The sequence below is a fragment of the Bos grunniens genome, chromosome 7 (assembly GCF_055505025.1).
Source record: "Bos grunniens cultivar Pamir isolate PY7600 chromosome 7, Bosgru_T2T1.0, whole genome shotgun sequence".
Taxonomy (NCBI): Eukaryota; Metazoa; Chordata; class Mammalia; order Artiodactyla; family Bovidae; genus Bos; species Bos grunniens.
In genome coordinates, this window is record NC_141171.1 from 90,755,171 (window position 1) to 90,779,808 (window position 24,638).

General features: G+C 39.0%; 1 protein-coding gene and 1 long non-coding RNA gene across 29 annotated transcripts in view; one reads left to right on the plus strand and one right to left on the minus strand.

Moving 5' to 3' along the window:
- LOC147369958 (uncharacterized) overlaps nucleotides 1-18,578 on the minus strand; it is a 111,575-nt gene extending 92,997 nt beyond the window's left edge. The window contains exons 1-2 of one of the 2 annotated variants that reach the window (XR_015168228.1): nucleotides 17,475-18,578; nucleotides 15,223-17,097 (exon numbers count right to left, since the gene is read on the minus strand). This is a non-coding gene — a long non-coding RNA (uncharacterized LOC147369958). Of the gene's footprint in view, nucleotides 1-15,222; nucleotides 17,098-17,474 lie in introns of those variants that run through there. The other variant, XR_015168229.1, reaches the window with a different exon arrangement.
- LOC147369959 (uncharacterized) overlaps nucleotides 1-24,638 on the plus strand; it is a 650,726-nt gene that overhangs the window by 60,097 nt on the left and 565,991 nt on the right. The gene's annotated exons all lie outside the window — the stretch shown is intronic.

Genomic DNA, 24,638 nt, shown 5'->3' on the forward strand with positions numbered 1-24,638 from the left:
TTTTACTTCAAGGCTAGATGTAAACATAGTCACATTGCAGAGAGACAATAAAGTTATCCTAAAATGAATATAAATATGACAACACTAAAGATCAGTGTACAACAGTACTAAAAGGGTGTCAGAAATACAGAGCTGTTCATTAGTTTTGAAAGAATTTTGTTGGCATGGAGTTTTGAGTTTTTTCCCCCCAATGAATACTCTCAACCCTTCTTACAGTGCAAGGTAGTTGAAGGACAGCTAAGAACTTTTGGTTTGCTAAAAAATATATTACCAAAAAGGACAAAATGAATGAAGATGGCCTTGTCTCCTTGGAAACCAGTTCAGTTCAGTTCAGTTGCTCAGTTGTGTCCGACTCTTTGCGATCCCATGGACTGCAGCACACCAGGCTTTCCTGTCCATCACCAGCTCCTGGAGTTTGCTCAAACTCATGTCCATTGAGTTGGTGATTCCATCCTACCATCTCATCCACTGTCATCCCCTTCTCCTCCCGCCTTTAATCTTTCCCAGGATCAGGGTCTTTTTCAATGAGTTTGTTCTTTTTCAGTGAATCAGGTCTTTTTCTGACAATGAGTCAGGTCTTTTTCAATGAGTCAATTCTTCATCAGATGGCCAAAGTATTGTAGCTTCAGCTTCAGCATCAGTCCTTCCAATGAATATTCAGGATTGATTTACTTTAGGATTGACTGGTTTGATTTCCTTGCAGTCCAAACCAAAATCATAATTATTTCTACCAAACAAGTATGGTTTGGCTGAAGTCTTAAAAAAGTAGGGTAGCTTAAATACTAAATTTCCTAGCCAGTGGTTGCTCATAACAGGTTGAAAAGATCACAAGACTGATCAAAAATAATATTAAATGCAGCATTTAAAAGATCAAGTAAACTTCATATAAACACATTGGTAGTATTAAAATTTGTCATGAGTTCATGTTGTCTTAATTTTAACTTATAATTTCTGCCCTTTGACTGTCAGTAAAGCATTCCCGAATTAACTCTAAAATTATAATGTTGTTTAAACTTGAAAACGTATATAGTATATCAACCTGAAGGCATCAATTATAGAGTTCAACATTAGTGAATTTTGGTGCTAAATCTGGAATAATTTGGTTATGATCCTGATTACATCAGAGGACAAGATTAAATGAACTCTTGTCCTTTCTAACCTGTGCAATCATAGGACTTATTTGAGTTTGAGCTATACTGTAGTTAAAGATGCAAACACAAAATGCATTAAAAATTTTTCGAAGCCTATTATCATTTTTTTGTCTGCCCAGACTTCACTCATTCTCAATCTATAAGACTCAGATAAAACTGACACCACCCAGGCCTAAGTCATGACTCAAGAGAACAAAAAGAATAGCCCATCCTCTTGGGCAAGAGATTGGTTCCCTCGCTGGAGCTATTGAGAAAAAGATTCTCTTTATCTGCTGAAGTTTCTAAACCATGAGGATGTAAGTTCAGAGCTGCTTGTGTGTGTGTGTGTGTGTGTGTGTGCGCGCACGTGCACTCAGCCGAGTCTGACTCTTTGCACCTCCATGGACTGTATGGCCTGCCAGGCTCCTCTCTCCAAGGAATTTTCCAGGCAAGAATACTGGAGAGGGTTACCCTTTCCTACTCCAGGTAATCTTCCTGACCTAGGGATCAAACCTGCGTCTCTCTCATCTCCTACTTTGGCAGGAGGATTCTTTACCACTGTACCACCTGGGAAAACCTCAGAGCTGCCTCCTGGGATTGCCTGCCTTAGAATGAAAGTAACTCTGAATAAAACAGAGCAGATCAAAGGAGTAATGTAATTTTTTTTATTGGAATATAGTTGCTTTACATTAGTTTCTACTGTACAGCAAAGTGTACATATATGTATAGATACAACTCCTGTTTTTTGGATTTCCTTTCCATTTAGGTCACCACAAAGCACTGCATAGACTTTCCCATCCTATACAGTAAGTTCTCATTAGTTATCAATAGTGTATACCTGTCGATAGTGTATCAATAGTGTATAAGTGTCAATTCCAATCTCCCAACATTTGAATCTCTGTATCTGAAACAGATCAAATCACAAACTTCTAATTTCACAAATGAAGAAACAAGACAAAGACCAACTCTAAGGGAAACAAAAGATTATGAAGGAAAGAAGAAAAAAATTATAAAATGCTACAGGGATCTGCTGTGAATGACTTTAACATACTCATGATAATGTAAATAATGAATATTGCAATATAATTATATTAGTTGGATGCGAGGATGAGAAGAAAGAGAGACGAACCAGATAATGGTGAAACAATACTAAACCTACCACATAAGGAAGTCAATTGATAATACTTAAAGCTGCCAAATTAAAAAGCAGCAATATAAACACATGATTCTGAAATATGGCAAAAAAAACAGAGAGAGTGGAAGATTTAGAAATCCTTCTTGTGTGTACTTGGTAGTCTTTTTTTTTTTTTTTTAAGTATTTATTTATTTGGCTGCATTGGGTCTTAGTTGCCGCTCCCAGAATCTTCACTGTGTCATGCGGGATCTTTGATTGAGGCACACCGATTCTCTAGTTGTGGTGTGCAGACTGAACAGTTGCCGAGTATAGGCTCTAAATCAAGCAGGCTTCAGTAGTTACAGCAAGGAGGGTTATCTGTCCATGGCATGTGGGATCTTACTTCACTGACCAGGGATCAACCCGTGTCTCCTGCATTGCAGGGTGGATTCTTAAACACTGGACCCCCAGGGCAGTCTCAGTAGTCCATTTTAATGGGAGTATTCACATCTTTCAGTTCTGCAAAATGTTCATGATTTCCCTATTTGATTATTTTCTTCCATTCATTTTCTGTTATCTCTATTTCTTAAATTCCTGTTATTCTGATGATGGACTTCCTAGATGGTCCACAGTCCTCTGATTCCAAAACCTTTCCTTCCTTCTTACCCTCTCATTGTCTTTTTGCTCTGCTTTCAGAAAGATGTTCTCAACTTATCTCTTTATCTTTTGATCCTTTACTTTTTTTAAAATTATACTCTTATAATTTGAATTTTTATGAGCTCTTTTTTGTTCTCCTTATAGATGATAGACAGACAGTCACCCTGTTCTAACTTTATGGCTACTGCACTCTGTCTTGTCGATCTGGGATACCAAAGACAGTGTTTTTATTTCCTTCCCTTGCCTGCGTTCATCTCTTCAATGCTGCTTTTGTCTGATTGTTTCCATCTTTGTCTTTCACACAGAGGCTCCCCTTAGATACTGAATGAATTTTGGTTTTCTAAGAGTGCAGGGACTAGAAGGCTGAGGGCAGGCTCTGAGCACCTCTGGGTGGGTGGTTTGGGTAGCCCATGTCATTGAAGGAACCCTGCTTGTCAGGATCTCGAAGCTGGTCAGATTCCCCAAAGATGATTTTTCCATTCCTAGGCCTGGGAGGTAGAGGTTTGGAAGCTAGTGTTCTAGGAACCAAGGGTGAGAAGATAAGATGGTTGTTCTTAGAATTTCATATCTTAACATTCACTTAATTCTACTGTTTTAAGCAAGGTACCAGTAGCTTCGATTTTGCCTGGTGTTCTCCTTTTCAAAAATCCTCTGTAGAATAAACTTGCGATCTTCTGTACTGGTTGGGGAGGCACAGGTTGCCCATTCTAGAGAGTAGGGAGGAAGCTCTGTGACAGAGAAGTGTCCAAATGCATCCCATAGACACTCAACTCATTCTCTTGTTTATAGCCTCGCAATTAACACATTTCAAAAGCACCTAATGTCAACAATTTTGAGCCCTGGGGAATTCTGAAATGTAAATTAATTGCTTCTTGACTTTGCCTAAAGTTCCTTTCTAAAGTCTTAATAGGCAGTTACCACTTTCAGTCTGCTTCTCAGTTTCTAGAATTTTTTTGTGTTAACTCCTCTTCTATCCTCTTTGTCGTTATGGATTAGTTCTTCTTTTTAAATCACTGTCATTTTGATGATATTATAAAAGGAAGCAAACACAAGTACATATATTTGATCCTTTATCTAGAGGTCTAAACTCAATTTTTCATTATTTTAACTATTACAGCAAGCACCCTAAAGCTATAGGTATTAGGTTTATATAAAATATCCAAAGGTAGATAGCATTTAAGTGGTTTAGATTTAAGCAAATCATGGACACTCTTATTTGGTCTCACAAATTTTTTGGCTTTTACAACAGTTCATGCATTTCTTAAATTGACTCAGAAAAAGTTCCCCTCTAATTTTCTAGATCCTAAAACTGATTTATTCTGTACATAATTTCCTCTATATTTTGAATTCGATAGGAGATTGTTTCACTAACAGAAGATAATATTTTCAAATCTATTTTCATCAAAATACTTGTATGTATATATATTTACATATACATCTATATTTCTTATGGCATATAAACAATAAGCAAGCTCTTAAAACTGTATTTTCCCTTCATTCCCCATTCTATTTTTAATGATAAAAACAAAAATAACATTAATCATTTATTTTGACAGTAGCATATTGTAAAGCACAGCTACCAGGTACATCTTAGTATACATTCAACTTCACAGAACTTATGGGATTATCTCTGGTGGATGTTAAGCATCTGGATATCAAATACAGATGAATGTTTTTGTGTTTCTTTCCATGTCTAGCACAGTGAATTGTACCTCAAACTTGCACAATAAATGATCATTGAAGTGCAACTGATATTCAGTATAGTGACCATGAGTCAGGATTACATATGAAAAATCAAAACCTCAGCAGTCTCTAGGTAATTTTTACCAAAAATTTAGTACCAAAAATGATGATGATTATTTTTTTCTTTCTAAAGAACACCAAGAGGAAACAGTTTGGACTATGTAGTGATTAGGTGAGATGACTGAGCAGAATGTCCAACAAGATTGTATAATTAGTCAAATTTTATTTTTAAGCTGTTTTTCTAAAATTTAATTGCTTAGTTTAAATGCTTGCCTCTTTGATGCTTTCAGAATCTGTTTATAAAGGACACTGGAGTGCTTGGTGTACATTGCACATTATCTCATGTGTTCCTTGTCCGCACCAGGAAGCAGAACCAGTATTATTTTTTCCTTTCTGAGAGTGAAGAAGCCCAGAGGTCACCTGGCTGGTCAGGACTTCTTCGTAAAATAAGGACCTCATTTAAAGGAAACATTTTCAAAACTGTTTATTTACTCCATGGTATTGTCCAAAAGAGTCCTGTGATTCTGACAAAATTTGGTTCTCTAAAGAAGGGTATCAGTCAGTTCACTTACTCAGTCATGTCCCACTCTGCGACCCCATGGACTCCAAGAAGGATATCAAGAAATACATAAAGTTTTTATCTAATCTGAAGCAAAATTTGTCACTAAGAACTAGATTATAAATCCTTACAAGGTAAAGACTATTCATTTTATCTCTCATATTTCTTCATCACCCTAAACCACTGATGGACATAAAATAGATGTTCAATGCCCTTGTTGGCTGACTAATTAACAGCAGTTTCCGAATGGGCTTATCTTTTCCAATTTTAAATGAACTCTATTGAAATTTACTGCCTGGGCAATGTCAATTTGTTACTTCATTGAGGAAGAGCTATAATTCACATTTCTACTGGTTGGCTAAGTCTTCCAAAGTTGTTTAGCAAAATGAACTTGGAGTTCAATCAGCTCAAAAGTTAGAAAAGTCAGTAAGAGTCTTTGTTTATTATTTCATTTATTATTTTACTTATTCTGCCTATTCTGATGTTCCAGAATTAAATGAACCCCAATTTTGCTTGTATTTAGAGGCCTGCATTTTATTTGGAAAAGAAGATCCTTTCCATTAACAACTTACTACACTTTCAATATATACCGGTATAAAATGTGCATTTGTACTCTCTCCATCAGCAAACAGCAAACTTCTTTGCCAAAAGAACAGCTCAGAATCAGGGATATCTGATTCAGGGCCTCACTGATCTTCAAATCTAAAATTAATTAATCATGTTCTGGTACTCATTCTACTGTTCATGTAACTTTTAGATGATTGCACCACATTTAAATAATTATACCTCTGTCTGTGAAATAGAAATACCACCTCATGAATAGTTTCAAGGAATAATAAAGAAAATGCATTTTAATACTAAAGTACATCTGTGTGTATAGATGTAAGGAGTCATGGTTGATTAAAGAAAAAAAAATGATCAGGTATCAAACTTATGTGGCAAATTATTAGATATTATAAAGAAGGTTGAAATTCAGCCTTAGAAAGAAATATGCTCCTTTAATTTTTCCCAAAATTAGGTAAAAAGCTTTCTTTATAAAATTTTAAGCTATTTAGTCTTAACTATTTAATAAAATATGTTTACATCATATTAAGTCAACAGTAAGAATCTTGTCAGCCATCTTTGCTTTGGTAAACAAGGCTTCCAGAATTACTGAACAATCTACTTATACTTAATCTTTCCAAATACACACAGCTGTTGTGTTTAAGAGTGACAAGTTACCATTATGGCCTAATTACTGGTGCCAGCTCTAGACATATGCAAATTATTTATAACAGAATAAAATTGCCTTGGTACAGATAAATTCTACAGCCCTCTCTTTTTAAATCTTTATTTTTTATTTTAGGAGAAATGTATGCTCAGCATCAGAGAAGTAAAAATTACAGTTTCTAACTCTGCTTTGTTTAAATGTGTTTGCAAATATTCCTTCTGTGTGGATTTCTAAACATCCCCTTCATTCCCCTGCAACACACACACATTTGGACAGATTTTGCCATTGCAAAATAAATCTACACAATTATAGTAGCACTAGATGTTTCAAAATACTTAGGGGAACTGATACAGATCATAGTTTTCTTAGAAATTGGTTTGTACAAAGTTTTTATACTTTACTGATCTATCATTTGGTTTGTTGTTGTTCAGTCGCTCAGTCGTGTCTGATTCTTTGTGACCTCATGGACTGCAGCACACCAGGCTTCCCTGTCCATCACCAACTCCCAGAGCTTGCTCAAACTCATGTCCATTGAGTCAGTGATGCCATCCAACCATCTCATCCTCTGTCACCCACTTCTCCTCCTGCCCTCAAACTTTCCAACCATCAAGGTCTTTTCTAATGAGTCAGTTCTTCGCATCAGGTGGCCAAAATATTGGAGCTTCAGCAGCAGTCCTTCCAATGACTATCCAGGGTTGATTTTCTTTAGAATTGACTGGTTTGATCTCCATGCTGTCCAAGGGACTCTTAAGAGTGTTCTCCAGCACCAGAGTTCAAAAGCATCAATTCTTCGGTGCTCAGCCTTTTTTATGGTTCAAATCTCACATGACTACTGGAAAAGCCATAGTTTTGACTATAGGAACCTTTGTCGGCAAGCTGATGTCTCTGGCTGTCTAAGTTTGTCATAGCTTTTATTCCAAGAAGCATCTTCTAATTTCATGGCTGTAGTCATCGTCCACAGTGATTTTGGAGACCAAGAAGAGAAATCTGTCACTGTTTCCATTTTTTCCCCCATCTATTTGCCATGAAGTGATGGGACTATATGCTATTATCTTTGTTTTTTGAATGTTAAGTTTTAAGCCAATTTTTTCACTCTCCTCTTTCACCTTCATCAAGAGGCTCTTTAGTTCCTCTTCACTTTCTGCCATTAGGGTGGTGTCATCTGCATATCTGAGGTTATTGACATTTCTCCCAGCAATCTTGATTCCAGCTTGTGCTTAAACCAGCCCAGCATTTTGCATGATGTACTCTGCATATAAGTTAAATAAGCAGGGTGACGATATGCAGCCTTGACATATTCCTTTCCCAATTTTGAACAACCAGTCCACTGTTGGATCTTACTAAATATGGTAACATCATATAGGATCTTCTTATAATTATCTATTGAGGTTTCTGGATATATGTCATAGGTATTAAAGGTATTGATATTTAATATCCATCATTAAAGCAGACAGAAAAAATAGCCCTGAGGAGGAGTCAGCAATGATCAAAAGTATTATCTGCACTACAATTTGAATCAGTAGACTGATCCTAGTCTCTGATTCATTAGATTTGATCCAAAGGGTCATATATTTATCTTGACTTTTAACTTATAACCTATAGAGTAGTAAGACTAATTGTTGCTCATTTTATAGGATTGCTATGATTTTCATTTTACTCTCTCATTAGTTATTTTCCAAACTTTGAGTGAAGTATTTTTATATACTCAGGATTCTAAAGCATTGACAAATCAACATGTAATCTATATATTACATTTTTTCATAACACTGAATTTTACTGTAGGTAGACACCATGAGCTATTTAGATTGAAAATATTTGGGGTGATTAACATAGTCTGGATTTGCCAGTGACAATGACTTTCAACTTAGTTTCTGAGTTTTTAAGGATAAAAACTGTGTGATTGTTTTCTCCCTTTTTCTTCTTGAAACGGATTTCCCCCTATACTTAGAGGAAGTGTAAGCTTGGAATTAAATCAATAAGTTTGACTCCTCTTTACAGAATACTTTCAATCCATTGGTTACACTGTCAGCTCTGCCTTCAGAACACGTCCAGAATCCCACCACTTCTCTTCAGCTTCACTGTTAACATTCTGGTCCAGTCTCCCATCTGGGCAATTGTAGTAACCTCCTAACCAATGTGGGCTTCCCTCATAGTCCAATCAGTAAAGAGTCTGCCTGCAATGCAGGAGACCCAGGTTCACTTCCTGGGTCGGGAAGATCCCCTGGAGAAGGAAATGGCAACCCACTGCAGTATTCTTGCCTGGAGAATCCATTGGGTGGAGGAGCCTAGCAGTGCTACAGTCTATGGGGTCACAAGAGTCGGACACGACTGAGCGACTAAGCACACCTAACTGATATACCTACATCAAGGCTTGCCTCCTATAATTTATGTCCAATATTAGAGTGATTTCTTCTAAAATATGACACACTGTCTCCTTTTAATGTTCAAAATCCTCTAATAATTTCCAATTTCATTCTTTCCAAAGTTCATTAGCCTAAAAACTCTACGTGAGCTGGACTTTATACTTTTCTGACCTCATTTCCTATTTTCCTCTCTCATCGCATTGCAGCCCCCTTGGTTTCCTTAATATTCCTCAAACACATCAAGTTCTTTTGCACATGATGTTCTCTTTGCCTTCTGAATACTGTTCCCTGAGATATTTTCATGGTATTCTCCTTCACTTCCTTCAGGTCTTTGCTCAAATGCCTAGCAAGCATTTTCTGACCATCTTCTACAAATAACCATGTATTTCTTTATACACAAATGTCTATAGCGGCTTTACTCACGACATCTCTCAAATGGATACAACCCAAATGTCCCTCAGCAGGCGAGTGCATAAACAAATGGTGGTATATCCATAAAATGGAATACTACTCCGAGGGGAAACGAAAGAACACGTTGCAGACACATGCAACAACATTGACGGATCCCCACTAAGTTTATGCTAAGTGAAAAACCAGACCCAAATGAATACATGCTGTTTGTAGGAAATTATGCCAAAAGTAAGACTAATCCATCATGTTAGAATGCAGAACAATTGCCTGAGATTGGGCGTAGACATAGGACTGACTGAAAAGTGTGTTAGCAAGACTTTGAGTGGGGAGATGCTTTTATCTTGTAGCTATGGTTTGAGTGCCTATGTGCTCAGTACTGTCCAGCTCTTTGCGACCCCATGGACTGTAGCCCATTAGGCTCCTCTGTCCATGGAATTCTCCAGGCAAGAATACTGGAGTCCATTTCCTCCTCCAGGGGATCTTTCTGACCCAGGGATCAAACCCATGACTCCTGTGTCTCCAGCACTGCAGGCAGATTCTTGATCACTGAATCATCCGGGAAGCCCAGTGATGGCTTACTCAAGTATATATATATATTTGTCAAGATTGTACAGTTAGAATGGGTGCATTTTATTGTATGTAAACTCTAACTCAATACAGGATTTATTTTTTAAAGGAGGCTTTATAAGAAAAAGAATTGTATCTATGGCTGAAAACAGTGTTTTTAATTATATAGCTTAGAAGAGAGGAGAATCTGAGGGTACATCATTGAAAGTTTTGATTCATTTTTTCAAATACAGTTCCACTATGTGTTACAACTTAAAATGGCTGGTAAAAGCATCTGGTTAGCATGATAAGAAAGGTGAAGAAGTCACCACGAAATCAAAGCTATGATTCCTGTTAAGCTTCTGAGCTAGTACTGAAGCTCTGGTCCTTAAGAACATGAAAAGCAGTGTCCTGGAGATGCAATGTCACAAAGAATAAAATCCAAAAGGTTGGGCAGGTGGTGAAAGGGGGATAGTGCTAATACCAACCTAGCTCCTTTGCTGAGAACTCTTGTTATCTTGTTCTGTATTTATCTAGTGCCTGCCATATTTAGAAAAGATTAAATCAAAACTGTGAAATTAAAACATGATGAGTGACAGCTGTGAGAGACGACAGCTGTGGCATTAGACTTTCATCATGTCAGGCCTGAGATCTGTATTTCAGGTCACTGCTTTCCACTGGCACCAATCCTGAAGGACAAGAATTGTCTTTCTATTGGCTATTTACTAACCCACCTGTTGCTTCCACGTGGTAAAAGATTAACAGGGTTTCAATGGGAAGGGAGCCATTTCAGAGGTCTGGGTTGAATAGGGTCTTCATAGAGCACTTACCCTCAGAAGGTTAAGCAAAATGTTATCTAATGTTATCAGCAATAATAATCAGATGTGATCTATTCCCATTCTAGGTAGAGAAAACCTTTCAAATCATAGCACACGCTTCAAATGTACATCCACAGGGTTGAACAAATATGTATACTTTTTTCAGTTACGTGAAAAATGTATTTTTTAAAATAGATACACCTAGTATATAGTCAAATAAATCTAAAGTAATTACACAATTCAAGGCACAAATGGAATATACCTTATTTTTTCCTCTTCTTGATAAATGCATAATTTCATAGTCATGAAGCCATCCTCTTTTACAAAATAATTAATGATCAGTTAAATATTAATAATTGGATAAACCAACTATGGTACATCCATACAATGGAATATTATTGCAATAAAAAGGAACAAACTAATGATACATGCAAGAAAATGGTAAATCTTAAATACATTATACTAAATGAAAGAGGCCAAGTTCAAAAGGCTACATACTGTTTGATGATATTTATATGGCATTCGGGAAGAGGAAAAACTGTGTGTAGAGAAAACAGATCAGTGATTACCAGAGGCTAGGGGGAAGGTAGGACTTGACTTTATAAATGAGCTTGAAGGGACTTTGAGGAATAATGGAATTGTTCTGTTTTGATTGTGATGGTGGCTGTGTGTCTGTATGCATTCATCAAATCTCACAGAAAAATGCACTAAAAAGGCTAAAAATTACTGCATGTAAATTATACCTTAATATTTAAAAAGAGAAAAAAATTAATATTTTCATAGAACTATTTTCCCCCAAAATGTGTTTTAATATGAAGGAGCTACTAATGGTCATCACAGGGTGTTACAAATCTAAAAATCCTCATTAGATTTTCAGTGTACAAAATGAGTCATCAGGCTGTCCTATTAATAGAAATTGAACTGTGTGAATAGCAATATTTTAGTAAGGATATACGACTTATAAAGAGCTGTGGATACTGTTGCGGGTTGTAGTTGCTTTTTTTTTTTTCCCTCCCCCTTTACATCTGTGTTCAGATGTAGTAAGTATAAGAAGTACTATATGTTTGAATTTTGCTCTTTTGTATTTTGTGAAATCGGGACACTTGATTAAAAGGGAACCGGGAACTTTCTACCAGATCACTCACATTTAGTTTTAGAATGCTGTATATATGTTTTAAATTTACCTTTGTTGAATTGTTTAAAGTGAGTAGATTGTGCTTTTTGTGCATATAAATACTAGTTCTGCAGCCTCCATATCCACTATGCAACAACTAATACAAGCATGTGATGGAGAGAGACGGTTGAGAGTAGAAAATAAGGATTCTGAGAAGCTGTGTACCTCATTTAAATTAAATTTTATCAGTAGAACTCAAAAAGACACACACTTAGTGTTGACCAATATGAAGGCTTTAGGCTAATCTTTGCTTGCAAAGAAAAGATCACATTTAATCTGGCATAACAGAGACACTGTTTCTATTTTGTTGATCAGCCCGCTGGTAAACAGCTCTAATTAGAAACTTTGGAGTACTCTTCTTTAATCCCTTTAATACTGCAAGTATCATGAAAACCACAATGAGCCATTGGAGGCAACATAAAGAAGATTATTGGTGTCTAGGAGTATGACAAGAGTGATTCTCTCTTTTGTACCCCTTGGCAATTTGGATGGTTCCGAAGGGAAGAATGACTCAGCTTGAAACACAGGGCAATAATGATAGCTGAAAAAAATCAATTGAAGAAAGCTGAAAAGAACTTCACTACATTTCAAGAGTACATACTTTTTTAAGCTCGTCTTTTATCTTTAGTCACATAGTTGCTATTACCCATACTTCTTTTTTTTTTTTTTTTTTTTTAAGAGTTTTACTCTTTATTTTACTTATTTATTTTTGGCTGTGCTGGGATTTTGTTACTGTGTGTGGACTTTGTCTAGTTGCGGTGAGCAGGGGGCTCCTTTTCATTGCTGCGTAAGGGCTTCTTCTGTTGCGGAGCACAGGTTCTAGAGTGTGGGCTCAGGAGTTGTGGTGCGTGGGCTTAGTTGCTCTGTGGCATGTGGAATCTTCCCAGACCAGGGATTAAACACATATCCCCCTGCTCTGGCAGGTGGATTCCTGTCCACTGTACACCGGGGAAGTCCTCAAGAGTACGTATTTTGTTCACTGTGAATGCAAACTACTATTTCAGGTTGTCCTTGTAGGGTGGCTGTAGGCAATATGCGTCCTCCCCATCAATATTTTCCTAGTAGTTTCGTTCCTTTGGCTGGAAGCAATAGAAACCAACTGGGCCTAACTCATGGCCCCATAAAAAATAATTAACAATAAATTATAAGAAGATAGTAGAAAATAATGATCTAAAAAGAATAAGTTAAAAAGAAACATTGAACTCTTACATTTTTAAATAAATTAAAATTTGGAAGGATACTGGGTAGCTCTTAGGAAAAAAAGAAGAGTTAAATAATTGGGACTTGAGAAGACTGTAACTGGGGTTACTCTGGAATTCTCAACGGTGAAACGAACAAACAGAAACACCTGGTTGGTGTCTGAAATGACCACTGACATGACTCACCTTCAACCGCTTTCTGCATTTTTGAGACTCACCCAGATTTACATGTGAGGACAAAAAGTAAACAGTCACGTGTTTTAGCCTTGGGAGGAGGGGGGAAGGGAAACCCTGTGGTTGGCAGTCCTGCACAGAAGTGCTGGAGAGAATGAGAACTTGCTCAGAGGAATGGGGGAAAATGCATGCTGAGCAAACAAAATCAGCCGCCCACTACAAACTGTCAAAGGTTTTTAAAAAGACATTACTGTGTTGGAGCTGGCTCTCTGATCCTATTCTTATCCTTTCTTGAGGTTATAAGGATTCCCTTCACTTTCTTGCCCTGGTCCTAAGATGGTTTCAGTTGTAAGTACTTTTTTCCTTTATTTTAGGGCTTAATTTTTATGGTCAAGCTCATCTTTGTGGTAGAATTTTCTCTGACCCTGTACCACCAGTTGATTAAAACATGTGAGATTTTCTACATTTGTCTAATAGTATATTATAACTTAATTGTCATACTTAATAACTACTAAGCTCTTACTATGAACTCAGCATCGTGTAAAAAAGGGTTGCAAAGAAATCTGGTTTTGGAAAGAGTTCATTATCCAGCTAAGAGAATACAAGACAAAAGGGTGAAATAATAGCCAATAGGAGAGAATAGTTTATAATTATTTTATAAAATATGATCAGATTATTTTATAATACTTATGTTTAATGTTATTTTTCACATAATACATTTCTATATATTGAAACCACTCCCTTCTCCAGGGGATCTTCCCAACCTAGGGATCAAACCCATGTCTCTAGCATTAAAGACATATTGAAAATAGGATTTCCATATCTACCTATTATGGATTGAATTGTGCCCCCCAAAGAGATATGATGAAGCTATAACCCCTGGTATCTGTCTATATGATCTTGTTTGGAAAATCCTGTAGATGTAATCAATTTAGCCTGAGTTCATTAGGATGGGCCATCATCCAATAATCACTGATGTCCTTATAAGAAGAAATGTAGTGCTCGCTTCGGCAGCACATATACTAAAAAAGAAGAAATGCAGAGACAAGACCACAGGGACTATACAGTCCATGGAATTCTCCAGGCCATAATATTGGAGTGAGTAGCCTTTCCCTTCTTCAGGGGATCTTCCCAACCCAGGGATCGAACCCGGGTCTCCTGTACTGCAGGCAGATTCATTACCAGCTGAGCCACCAGGGAAGCCCAAGAATACCGGAGTGGGTAGCCTATCCCTTCTCCAGTGGATCTTCCCAACTCAGGAATTGAACTGGGGTCTCCTGCATTGCAGGCGGATTCTTTACCAGCTGAGCTACCAGGGAAGCCCTTATAAGAAGACCTGTAAAAACAAGAGACACACAGGAAGAAGACCATGTGATGATAGGGGCAAAGATAGGAATGATGCAGCTATAACTAACAAACACCAAAGATCCATGTCTATCACAAGAAGCTGAAAAGAGTTCTACTTAGTCTCAGGGAAAACATGGCCTTGCTGACACCTTGATTTTGACTTCTTGCCTCCAGAACTGTGGAAGAATAAATTTGTTATAAACCACTTAGTTTGTGGTACTTTGTTACAGCAGCCCAAAGAAACAAATTTACCCTACTGAATTTCTTCTCTTTTCCTCCAGCAACCCCAGAGTATAACTCTTCCCATTAATATAAGATAGCACTGCCCAAATTTTAATATACAAACAAATCACTTGGGGATCTTACTAAAGTATTGATTTTGATTCAGAGTTCTGGATGGGACCTGAGAATCTGCATTTCTTACAAGTTTCCAGGTGATATGCATGCTGCTAGTCCAGAGACCACGCTTGAAGAAGTAAGGCTATATGTGTACAGTCACCAAGGAGATGTTTCTTTCGGGTGTGGGTCAGATCTAGGCTTTTGGACACAATACTAACAGGGATGAAATGAAAAAAACTTATTCAGTGAGACAAAAATAAAATGAGTAAATAAAATATTCAAAGAAAGAGAGTAAGAAAAATTTCAAAATAAACTTCCAGATTATTCTTCAATCATCTGCCATCCTCCCCATCCACTCCCCTCAAAAGATCTGGAATACAAAGATTTCAAACTTGCTTTCTGAATAAGTGAATTTATCAATACAATAAGAAGCTGATATTTTATGTGGTCCCTTTTAACTTTATTTTTTTAATGGTGATTTCAAAAGCAAACAGTACAGCCTGAGAGATGAGTAAGCACCACAGTGAACACAGGCCAACCACCCTGCAGTTAATGACATTTTTATTGTATTTGGGGGCTGCTCTGGTGGCTTAGTGGAGAAGGAAATGGCAACCTACTCCAGTACCCTCGCCTGGAAAATCTCATGGATGGAGGAGACTGATTGGCTACAGTCCATGGGGTCTGAATGAGTCAGACACGACTGATGGACTTCATTTCACTTCACTTCTGGTGGCTCAGAAGGTAGAATCGGCCTGCAATGTGGGAGACATGGGTTCGATCCCTGGGTTGGGAAGATCCCCTGGAGAAGGGAATGGCAACCCATTCCAGTATTCTTGCCTGGAGAATTCCATGGACAGACAAGCCTGGCAGGCTACAGTCTTCAGGTTACAGAGTTGGACATGACTGAGAGACTAACACTTAACTACTTATTGTATTGGGGAAGAGTGCCCTTTTGCAAAGGTACAGAGACTAACTTGCAGAGCTTTGCCAATTGCCTGTTCTTGAAACTGCACTGTCCTTCCGATAATGGTTCTTTAGGCCTAGGGTCTGGCCCAGGGATTAGAATCTTCTAATGCCTTATGGGTAATTCTGATGCAAAGTCAGGTTTGGGAAATACTGGTCTGAAATAACAAAATGTACTCAATAGGTCGGAGAAGGCGATGGCACCCCACTCCAGTACTCTTGCCTGGAAAATCCCATGGGTGGAGGAGCCTGGTAGGCTGCAGTCCATGGGGTCGCTAAGAGTCAGACACGACTGAGCGACTTCACTTTGACTTTTCACTTTCATGCATTGGAGAAGGAAATGGCAACCCACTCCAGTGTTCTTGCCTGGAGAATCCCAGGGACTGGGGAGCCTGGTGGGCAGCCGTCTCTGGGGTCACACAGAGTCGGACACGACTGAAGCGACTTAGCAGCAGCAGCAGCACTCAATAGGTACTTCGTTTTATTCTAAACCCGAATTTCCAATTAAAAAGAAAAAAAAATCTGTTAAAACAAACATAACACTATATATAAAACTAATTTTAGATATAGGATTGCCTGGCATTAGAACTTCAATATTGACTTTAGAGCAGTGTGTTCTTGAGTAGAAAGATTTCTCCTGGTCTTGACAGAATAATATCTCATAGCCTCATCCTCTACCTGCTGCTGCTAAGTCGCTTCAGTCGTGTCCGACTCTGTGCGACTCCATAGCAGTTTACAAATCTAAGAGTACATCAGAATCCTTTACGGGCTGATTTCCAGACCCTAACCCAGGACACTCTGAGTTTGCAGTCTAGAGTGAGGTCTAAGAATCTGCCTTTTGACCAAATATCGCCAGGCACCCTCCATGCAGATGGCCTGTGGGCTACACCTGAAGAAATACTGTGTCGGTATTCCTCTCTGCGCTGAACCTCAGAGAGGAGGAAACCAGCATGACCGCTCAAGAATCCGGCTATTAGCAACGTAAATGGATCCCAGGACCTCCCAAAGGGTACTGACAGACTGAAAATGAACGTGGCATCTAATCAGGAAGCGAGATGGCAGATACGGACGTCTTTATGAAGCGTTCTCTGGCTTTTACAGTAAAGCCACTCAAGGTCCAAACTGCCAAGTCCCAACCTGATCTGCGTCACCCCAGTTATGGGTGTGTGCCAAGGTCTCACACACTGAAATGATAACCTGCCCACACATGGGCCAAAAGAAGATGCGAGCTCGGTACGACCGAAGCAAAAATCTGAGTGGAGGTCATCTCTAAGTCACCGTGGACGGACGCCGTTCGGGATTTGTTCCAACAAGCTTTTGGAAGAATTTCACCAGTGGACTTATGGAGCCCTTCAAAGTCAAAGAAAACAAAGCCAGTTAATTCCCTGCTTGTTCGGGATTCAAAAGCTATAAAATCCGCCCTGCTCTGTTGCAAGCGCCGAGCCTGATCTGCGCAGGAAGGGACTGGGGAGCAGGCGTCGGGGGGCGGGGGGGCGGGGAGGGGAACCGTGCGGGCGGAGCGCGCGGACCGGGAAAGCCACCCGGCAGCGGCCGCGGTGAGTCAGCGCTGAGTCACGCCAGGCGCTACGTGCGGGCCGGGCGCCCCGGCCGAATGCGCAGGCGTGGGCCCCGGTGCGCTCGAGTCTTCCTGGAAGACCCTCCCCGCGCCGCTGGCCCCCCCCGCCCCACCCCGTTCCCGCCCTGGACCCCCGCGGTCACATACTCACCAGCTTGCACGCACAGCCTCCTCGCTCCGGCCTGGAGGCTTCAGCGCTGGAGTCACAGATGACAGTCGGTGACAGAGCTCCGGCGGATGCTTCAATCCCATGTGTTTCCTCAAGACCGAGATTCCAGTTGCTCTGGGTTTTTTTTTTTTTTTTTCGTATTTTCTGGTTAGTTTTTTTTTTCTTTTTCCTGGCAGGGGAGTAACACGCTTATCTTTTTATAGTTTCCAGTATTTTAAATGAAGCACAGGAAGAATGGATTAATAAAACATGTGTTGAAAATTATGCATCCGATGCTCACACTGCTTTGGAGTCTAAAATTATGATGGGACTGCAGTTAGAGCTCTGAAGGCTGGGTAAACTGGAGAAAAAGACTAACTCTGTTCTGATTTGCTTTTTTGTTGGTGGGGAAAAAAAAATCTTTACCGGTTTGTCCAATCACCTTTCTAATAACTAAATTATTTTGAAGACTGGAGACGTGTTTGTTAGTGATTTGATACGGTGTTACCAGAGAATGGGGGAAGCATGTCTGTGTGTGACGTAGGATATTCCCCTGTCCGTATGGATGATATTTTGTTGGTCTTAGAAAATATGGCCATGATGGCATCAGTGCTGAAAGTAGATAGCAGGTATTACGTCATTAAGTGTAGCTAGTCAAGGAGATGGTCCTGGTGCAGATGGGGTAATTATTATTTAGGGGCTGTTTGAGGCTGATGATTTCCAAACAGGGTCAGACTGGGTCTTTAGAAGTTGTTGTGCCAGCTGTTGCCAGTTGTTTTGCTTCTTCAGGAGAATTATATCCCTCCTTATCCCCTATGTGCGTGTGAGATGATGCAAAACATTCGAGTGTTCTTGTATTTTGACAGCCTTTCCTGCAAGGAAGGAGACTGAAGTAATTAGAGGTTGAACTGACTCACCAAGTTTACAGAGAAGCATGACTGTTCAGTTTTTTAAAAGTAGGAAAAAGCTACCAAACTGAAAAAAAAATAAGGAAATATGAAAATATGAGAAATGATAAGAGCCCAGAAAAGCAAAATGGGTCGTATGGACCAGAAATGGAATCTAATAAACTATTCAGAGCCAGAGATATATGCTAGACGTAAAAAAAAAAAAGTTAAATTATTCTCATATAAAATATCTAAAAACTTAACTAAGTTTATATAGGTCTCCTTCAACTTATAATGAGTTTGTGTCCCAAAACACCTATTGTAAGTATAATATATAAATCAAAAATGCATTTACTCTTTCTAACCTACTGAACATCATAGCTCAGCCTAACCTACCTTACAGATTTCCCAAGTGGTGCTGGTGGTAAAGAACCCACCTGCCAATGCTGGAAATGTAAAGAGATGTGGGTTCAATCCCTGGATCGGGGAGATCCCCTGGAGGTCATGGCAACCCACTCTAGTATTCTTGCCTGGAGCATCCCACTGACAGAGGAGCCCTGGCAGGCTACAGTCCACAGAGTCACGACTGAAGAGTCAAGAGTTGGACACGACTGAAGTGACTGAGCAACCTGTCTTAAACATGCTCAGAACACTTAGATTAGCCTATAGTTGGGCAAAATCATCTAACACAAAGTCTACTGTATAATAAAATATTGACTCTCTCATGTAATGTATTGAATATGGATGGCAAAGAACAAGAGAGTGTAAATACACTGTGTAAGTTGTGTAAGTTGTATCACCCTTGTGCTCATGTGGCTAATGGGGGGGCTGCTGCTCACTGCCTCTGGAGTGTACACCTCATAGCTCATGTGCTTGGAAAAAGATCAAAATTCAGAGTACCATTTCTACTGAATGTGTATCACTTTCCCATCACTGTAAAGTCAAAAAATGATCAATTCAAACCATTGTAGGTTAAGGGATCATCTGTATATCATTTGATGTTTAAAAACATGTATATTATTCTGATTCTTTCTTATTATCTTGTCAACATTGATACTGCCTTGGCATTTATGGAATTGTTTGAAACCCAAGTTCACTTTTTAACAGCGTGAACTTGGGCTACATACTTAGCTTCACTATATCTTAGTTCCGTCCTCTGTGAAATGGAAGTTAAAATTACTATTTCATAGGCTTGTTAGACAAGATTGAAAGAGATGATGCTTAAAAATGGTTTTGCACATTGCTAGCCACATTTAAAAGACACATTAAAAAAAAAAAAAAAACTCCTGTAGATGAATGTTTGTATCCTATTGTCATTATTATTGAACTTGATTAACCTGTGGATTAGATCACAAAGAGGCAGTATTTTGTCCAGCTCATTGGACTAATAAATCTTTGAAATATACATCACAAACGCATTGACTCAGTGATCTTTCGCAAGATATTTGGGTAAGATTGTAAAACAGCTGGGTGAGTGTTTAGTGTTCTTTGGTTATGAGAGGAAAGCTAAAAGAGAATGACTACAATCATCAGTTGGCCGCAAAGGTGATGCAAAATAGCCAAGCAAGAGCCCTTTTCTTCTGTCCTCAGAGAGAACAGCTTGGCAGAATAGTATGGCAGTCACTAGGCAAAGAGAATATAAAATTTTCCCTTTAAACTATAGTTCAACCCCCATGATATAAGATAATTCATTATTTTACAGAGACAGAAACTTGGTTCTTTCCAAGTGTAAAGTAATGAGCTTAGCTATTAATGAAGGTTAACAGCCAGTCTCCCATCAACCACTCCAAACAGTTCTGAGCCCCCTACTCATAAGATGTAACAGTCATTCTCTTGAAATAATAAAATAAATATTTCTTTTAGAATTACCCTCAAATAAAGCAACTGCTTTGTACATGATTGCAGTCCTACATTTACCAAATCAGGAGGTGAACATGGGCATGAAAGCAATTACATTTAATGATAGTTACTTGTTATAATGGCTTTCCATTTACTTCCTTTTGCTTATCTATTCAATATTCTCTGCAGTCTTCAGCATTAGATCCTGGAGACTGAAAAATGAACCTGACAGACAAGACCTAATTGTAGAAGTTATATTCTGGTAAGAAGAACAAACATTTTAAAAGCTAAGAAACTAACTAATTGAGAAAGTATCAAAAGTTGTCAAAAAAAAAAAAAAAATAAGGACAATTCATAGGCTGCCATTTAGAATCCCAGAAAGAAATTGTTTATATAGTTAAATTAAAAAGACCTCTCAGAGGAGGTGATATTTAAGCTGGAGCCCCTAAAGTAAGGGCTTCCATGATAGCTCAGTTGGTAAAGAATCCACCTGCAATGCAGGAGACCCCAGTTTGATTCCTGGGTCAGGAAGATCTGCTAGAGAAGGGATAGGCTGCCCACTCCAGTATTCTTGGGCTTCCCTGGTGGCTTAGCTGGTAAAGAATCCATGTGCAATGTGGGAGACTTGGGTTTGATCCCTGGGTTGGGAAGATCCCCTGGAGAAGGGGGAGGCTACCCATTCCAGTATTCTGGCCTGGAGAATTCTATAGTCCACGGGGTCTCAAAGAGTCAGACACAACTGAGCGATTTTCACTTTCACTTCACTTGAAGGGTAAGAAGTTTACGTAAAACAGGAGGAGTAAAGCTCAGGCAGAGAGCACGGGGAACATGAAGACCTTGAGTCTGGAAGCACTTTGTTCAAAGAACAGCAATTGAGGGGATGAGTAACACAACATTAGTTTTGAGACGCCAGATTCTGCATAGACTTGAAGGCCAGAGTAAACCATCTGGATTATATGCTCAGTATGATTGACAACTGTTGAAAGGTTTTCAGCAGAGGGTTCCATGGTGTGATTTACATGGTCAGAAGACTACCCTGTGGCAAATGCATTGTAGGGTCAGGAATGAAAGAGGGTGCCTTTAGCATCTGTGCAACAGTGGATAATGAACGCTAATATTGGGGCAGTGGAAATAAAAGGGGAGGAAACTGAGATATATGCTAGAGGAAGAAGAGCCAGAAGGAGCTGATGGACTGGAGCGAATCAAGAGTAAGAGGAATCATAGATGAGCTCTTTTCTGGGTGCAGAGCCTTTGGGGATTCACCAGGTCTTGGTGTTGTTTTCCTGCTAAAATTTAAAGTCAAGAGTTCTGACATGTGTGCTCACATGTACACACATACACACTTGTGAACACCCCTACTGCCACTTATGAAAATAAGAGTTCACACTGAGAGAAGTCAGTTCTGCTTAAGGGATGACTAAAAAGTGCTTAAACGAATGCCGCATGCTTAATGGCATTTATCTCTTCCTCTGTACTTTTATCCAGGCACAGAAGTGCAAGGTGCATACTACCCTCCCCTCTCCTCTCCTCTCCTCTTTGAATTTGTGTACTCAAATCCAGCTCAGTATTTATGCACAGGTAAAGGTCTATTTTCTCTATGACACCCAAATCAAAGGGATCTCACTGTCTGTGTCCAATCTGCTTGACCCTTGAAATTTGGCCTTGTCAAGTGGCTGTACCAGTGTCTCATAAATGCTATATAAATGTCTCTCCAACTAAACTTTAACCCTCTTAAGATCAGAGACAGATTCTCATATGCCTGTTATAGCACCCACAATATCAGCAATGTGTTCCGAACATAGGCGGGGCTCAATAGCAATGAATCACTGGCATTTTTATGTGGATGAAAACTTGGTGACCACCAAGTCTAATAGTCCACTTATTTAGTAAATAGATTAGTTCACAAAGTGATAGTACTCTTCCAGATCATAGAGCTCATAGAACATTTGGGAATTTATTTCACAAACGTGATCTCAGTCACCTTAAGTGGGATCTTTTACTTCTGGACCTCTAATTCTCATTTAAAAACTGTAGGAGTTTACACCTTGAGATCTCAAAAGTTCTTTCAGGATTTTTTTTTTTTTTAACCACAGTTTACTATCTATTTTTATGAGCCAGATACTGAAGTAGGCACTCTAAGAGTTGCTTAGTCAGGTCCAACTCTTTGCGACCCCACAGACTGTAGCCCACCAGGCTCCCCTGTCCATGGAATTCTCCAGGCAAGAATACTGGAGTGAATAGCCATTGTATTCTCCAGGGGATCTTCCCAACCCAGGGATTGAACTTGAGTCTCCTGCATTACAGGCAGATTCTTTACCATCTGTGTCACCAGAAAAGCCCAAGTAATCACTATAGACTTGCTTTTATTTAATTCTTGTAAAAGCAATTTTGTGAGGTGAGGTGGCACTATTTGCATTTTCACCGATCAGAAAGCAAAGAAATAGAAAGTTTAGGTAACTTGCCCAAGAGTACTTAGCTAATAAGCGGTAGAATAGAATTGAATTGGAATCCAGGCCTGTCCAGCTGCAAAGGCTGAGGTCATCATCCTAATGCTATTCTGCCTCTTTTCTACACTCTACATTTTTACAGGGTCTGAGAAAAGTTAGATATTTCACTCAGAACTTCTTCACATCTAGAGATTGGTAGAAGCAGCCCTGAATTCCAGCACCAGCTCTCTTTCCTTTATAACATACTTAAAGTATCAATTTTATCAACAAATATTCAGAATGGGGGTTGTTTTAGCCTATTACTGGTATTATAGTCAATGCCATTGAATATAATTCAACAATGAACTTAGTTGATTGTATTTGTGGAATAAATGAGTTTCTCCTCTAGTTTACAAAATACCTCTATGTTCACAAGTTCTAAGTCAAAATCGATGAAAAAGCAGGTACCTGGTAGATTCTAGTAAGTAACTGTGGGAACCTGGAGTGTGAGAGGTAGCAGCTGTCACTAAAGTGTAGGAACCAGCCTCTGTGTGCAGTTTATTGAGAAAAGTAAAGTGTGTTCTTTCTTAATCACATTGTCTAGGAATGACATAGAGCATGTCATCTCTATCTTCAAGGAATAATAAATGTGGTTTTTTGCCCTGAGATCAAATTTTGATGTGACTCACCCCAGAACCCACTTTTTCTCAGGAGGGTCTCTCAGGGTGTAGCTCATGAAATATACAAAAGAATAGCATGGACCCCCAACTGCAGGAGTTTGTAATCTACTTTAGGAAACAAAGTCAAGAGAGGAAGTCTAGGGCCTAGCAGATCTATCCTTGACCACTTCTGTCCCTTGAGTAAGGCCCCTGAAATGACCTTGCTGGGTGTTCTGTGAAGACAGGCAGGCCTGGAAACCACTCAGCATCTTAGACCTTCTGGTCTCTCAGATCTGAATTCAGTTAGAACAGCAATGAAATGGTGATGAAGGCCTTTCGGAGAGCCCAGTGTGAGAAAGAAACAATTTTGAAGGGACGGACCTACACTAGAAAGATGATGATGGTGGTGATCTAATCACATGTCCCAACCCAAATATTCCTAGAGAAAACCCTGGGATTTTCCACAGCCAGACCAAAGCATAAAGCTGGCGTTTGTCCCAGTAGATCAGGGCTTGTTTTGAGTCTCCTCAGCAATTTGACAGACCCTGAGGAAACTTGAGTAATAGTGAAAAAAACAGGCTCTTTTGTGTCTTCAAACATCAGAGAGTTGCCCTTAGGGTTAATAATGATCATTTGCAACTTCGTGTGTGTTTTTCCCACAATTGTACACAACATATGTATTTGTATGACTAAAGAATGATTCACCAGTATTTCTAGATGAGGTCTAAAGAAGGCAGGGACTTCAGGGTAGCTTGAATAACATATGTAGATGCCAAGGAACATTTATTCTTATTAATGATTGTAAGAAAGCATAGCTTTGCTTTTTAAAGGGCTGGCCAAATGTTGATCTGTATAATTTTTCTTTTCAACAGTATAATCAGATGAAAAAAGATCTGTGAGTGGAGGGCAGGCCTAATTCAACTGACATTTGGCCACCTGCATTTCATATGGCCTGCTTTCATATGGCCAAGTCTTTGCCTCTAAACTTCACACTTTGTAGGACAGAACCTTCCATCTAATGGAATAAGTCAGTTTTGCTTTGTTTCAGAAGCTAGGAGAGATACTCAGAGGCTCAATTGAGTTCTCTATCTTGAATGAAATCTAGAGGCCCACAGTGAAAATGCCACACTTTACATTAATTCAGGGAATGGCTGTAGTAAACAAATTGACTCACCATTAACCAATGCTGGTTAATGATAATCACAGCATTTGCATAGTGCTTTGTCCTTCAAAAGTACAATCTTTTGTTTTACATAATACCCCTTTGAGGCAAACTGCCACAGAATCATTATCCCCCTTTTGTAAATAAACTAACTGAGTCAAGAGATTGAAAGCCTTGAGGCCACCCAGAGATCA